Consider the following 4,367-nt stretch of genomic DNA (forward strand, 5'->3'; position numbering starts at 1 on the left):
ATATTGTAGCAACAAAATATATTGCAACAAATGTTATAACAACCATGATGGTAGAAGACTTCAACACATTTAATGGTTGAAATAAGTATAATTTTCAAGTAAAGAGAATAGCCAAAGATAATGATGAATATCTAGAAAAGTTAAATCAAGAAGAGACAACAATTGTTGTTATCATTAAACTCAATTAGATATTTGAAATATGGAACTCAACAAATGGAGTAGAAGGATTGAAAGATTGTTATGACTCATTAAAATATAACTTTTTATTTATTCATAAAGAAAGGGATGATTTGGATGAGTTGTAGAAGAAAGAAACTATTAACAAGAATTTAGTCATGCAACATAAAGAAGACTTAGATGAGAATTTTACAATTTCCCCTCATAAAGCATAAATCCAAAGTCTGTCATCAAGTGATAGGGGGAGTTTTCTTTATCAGATTTTTATCCATTGCATTTTTCTAATATTAATGACACAGATAAATGTATATCATATGAATAAACTTACTTAAATACAATTAATGTGCAAAAAAATTCAAATGACATTGAAGATAGCGATCACATAAATACACAAGAAGAAGTTTGTCAAGCTACTACAACATAGTTGGCACTTGAAGGACAACTTGTTGAAGAAGTTGTTGATTTAAAGAATTTTTTGAAGAAAAACATAAAGATCATTTTTTCCTACCACATGAATACTCACATATAGGTGAATGTTTCATGCTTCAAATTTTAAAAATGTCCTGTTTGATTATCACCGTGAATTACTCACCAATGAATGCATTTTTTATTTGCATGTAGTTGTTGCAAGCAAAATAATATATCACATGCTACAACCTCCTGTAGCTAAAGATATTAATCTACCACATGACAAGTTTATACACATTAAACAAGGGTTTTTGTTTGATCAATAAATACACTAGGTTATATCTCTCTTAAAAAAAGAAAAAGAAAAAGAAAAATTCAATTACTAAAAAGAGAAATATTCTGGTTACAATCATGTGACCTAGGTGTTCACATTTACCTAAGCCCCAAATAGGATATACACTAGCTACAAACTAAAATAGATAAAAATAGTTCATACATACATATAGAGCATAAGTCAACACCAATAATTACCTACTATATTACTCATTGTCATTTTCATTTTCATTGTAACTATTATTTTCATTGTCTTTTTGCTCTTCGTCGTGAACTTTATCTTTGCCTTTGTCTTTCTTCTTTTCTTTCACTTTGTTGAGCTGGAAGGAATCAATTCTCGAAAAGGCTCCAATTGGGGGAGAGGTCCACTCCCAACTAGAACAATCAAAGTTCTTGTGAGTCATTTCCAAAATCCCTTACAACTGCATCCCTATGGAGTTGGTACTAATGCTCCTTGCAATAGGAATTCTAAAAGTCAATTTATTTACTTTGAAACTTTTTTGTCCACCTTTCTCAGATGTTGTGGCCAATAATCTACTTCTTGAATGTATTCTTTGTATAACAATGAGGAACCTTCATCTATTATCTCAAGAAACATTTCTGCTAGCACATTCAATGTTGAGGTGATTTGTTTAATAATAAATAAAAAAGTGAGTCTATTTTTAGACTTGATAAAGATCTCATCCTTGCCCTGATATACATAATCATTCCTCTTTTTCCATAAAAAATACAACATTTCAATAGAAAGAAACAACCAAAATAGTTAGACCTTTTGTTAAGACCTTTTACATAACCAAATAGCACTTCAAATCAAGAAAAAATATTTTTAACATCCCAAACTATGTTCTCCATGGATAAAAGACCAAATGGCATAAGCAATTTTATAATAGAAAAAAAAAAGTGGTCAATTTCTTCATTACAACCACATAAGGGACAAACAACATGGGTGACAATAACTAACTTTTGGAGAATAAACATCCATTTAAATTAGCTTTTCTTTGGTTCAATTTTACTAGGCCAATAAGTTTTGAATTTTTTTACCAATTCTTATTTTGAAGGTTCATATTCCACACATTGTTTACATTCTCGAATATGTTTTAGTTTTCTGATAAGATCTTTTATAGACACAAACCCTTGGTTTTCAAGAAAAGGGAACTATCAGACCAAGTGAATTTCTCATAGCAATCCTCATTCTCCTTAATCCAAACCGGTTGTTTCATCTTTTCCATGTTTTTCATAATAACAATATATGTTCTCTTGTTAGAGTCTAATAGACTAAATTTAGTTTGTAGGAAAGGCCATGTTTTAATTTTGTTGCTCATGAATAAATCCTTAAGTGAAGATATGCCCTTAGCATTCCAACTCTTGGTAGAGAAACCTTGTAGCAAGGGCAAGCGCTTATTGTTATGAGTTGTATTCCACCATAATGGTTTGAAACCATAAATCTCATTGTGCTCCATGTCAATTGCATCATTACCTTATATCATGCTCTTGCAAAACTCCAAGGCCTTCCAGATGCTACAAAAAATAGGTGATCCTAAAGGTACATCATTGGATCTACCAAAAATCAAGTCATTCATATGGATATATTTCCATTGATTTGCTTTTTTAGGGAGTGCCTCCTACATATAATTACTTATAAGCACTTTCCAAGGCTCATTGTCATCTTCGGATTTTACAATCCATTTAGTGCCTATTGCAATGCCTTGGCATCTCAAATCCTTCAGACCTAAACCCCCAATATCTTTACGAAAAGAATATTGATCCCATTTGACAACATGTTTCTTATTTTTCCCTCTACCATCCAATCATAAAAAAATTCTTATAATTTTCCAAACCTTATTGACTTCATAGCTAGCAAAGAACTAAACATAAGAATAATAGAATGGAGTAGGAGGCTAGAATCTTTTGGTAAACTTGAACTCTATCAACTAGGGATGGATGGTTTGTATCCCAATTCTTCATTTTTCTTTGTATTTTAGAGAACATCCAATTCCACATGTTAGCCAGTGAGGGACAAACATAGAATGGTATGCCCATGTATCTCACAATCTTTCCAAGTCCCCCCTCACTGCCAACCAAAAGCACCAAACCAATTAGGAGAAAGTTATAACCAACCCAACCACTTCCCCAAGATACAAACCTTATTAGTGAAGAAATCTAGAATAATCAAGATGGGTCATGGAAAATGTACTTTGATGGGGCATGTAGTAAAGAAGGATTAGGAGCTAGGGTAATCCTTATTGCACCTAATGGAACAACTTTCTAATATTCGTTCCAGCTAGTGTTTGAGTGCACAAATAATGTAGCTGAGTGTGAGGCTCTTCTCTTGGGATTAAACTTGGCATTTAAGCATGGGATCAAATGCTAACAATATGGGGTGATTCAAAATTGGTTATATCTCAAATTAGATCAAAGTATTTTTCCTAGAACAAAATATTGAAGCAATATAAGTGTGATGTCTGGGATTCAATAGAGTTATTTGATGCTTTTAATATTAGTTGGGTTGAGAGATCAAAGAACATAATGACAGATTTTTGGGCAAATGCGGCCTTGAAAGGCAATGACATTACTCTTGTTGGGATATCAAAGCCATCCACTCTAGACAACATCTACAATTGGCAAGTCTTTAATGATGATGATGATTTACTCGGGTTCCTTCATTGTGTTGATGAGTATGAAAGCCAAGAGATAGACTTCAATGCTTTTGTGGAAGTTGTAGATGGCGAGGATACAGTGTTTGGGAATGAGTTTGTTCAGTTACAAACTAATAATATCCCTAAAAGGTTGGTACCATTAGAGAGGGTGTTTGACAGTAATGATGGTCAAGCCATGAAACCATCTTTGGTAAACAAAGAAGAATTAGAATAAGTCAACTTGGGGACTGAGTCATCCCCTAAGAAGGTTTATGTTGGTAAGAAAATCAGGCCACATATTATAACTATGTTGGCGGCTTTACTGAGGAAGTATAAGCATGTTTTTCCCTAGTCATATGATGATTTGAAGGCCTATAGTGAAGATATGTTTCAACATGAAATCCCCTTGGACCCCAATGTAAAGCCCTTTAGGCAAAAACAAAGGCCTACTAATCCAGTGCTCAGACCAAAAATGCAAGAAGAACTCATGAAGCTTAGAGATGGTGGGATTATTGAGCCAATTAGACATTTTACCTAGGTATCTATCTTGGTTCCTATCAGAAAGAAGAATGGAGATATCAGACTATGTGTGGATTTCAAGAACCTAAATATGTCTTCTCTTAAAGACAACTACCCACTCCCAAATATGGATTCTATGTTGCAAAATCTAACTGGTTGTGAGTTGCTATCAATAATGGATGGTTTTTCAGGGTACAACTTGGTAAAAGTGAAAGAATTTGAGTAATATAAAACAACTTTTACCATTCCTTGGGAGACATATGTATATGTGAGAATTCCTTTTGGATTGACTAA

The sequence above is a fragment of the Cryptomeria japonica genome, chromosome 5, assembly GCF_030272615.1.
Source record: "Cryptomeria japonica chromosome 5, Sugi_1.0, whole genome shotgun sequence".
In the NCBI taxonomy this organism is placed as follows: domain Eukaryota; kingdom Viridiplantae; phylum Streptophyta; class Pinopsida; order Cupressales; family Cupressaceae; genus Cryptomeria; species Cryptomeria japonica.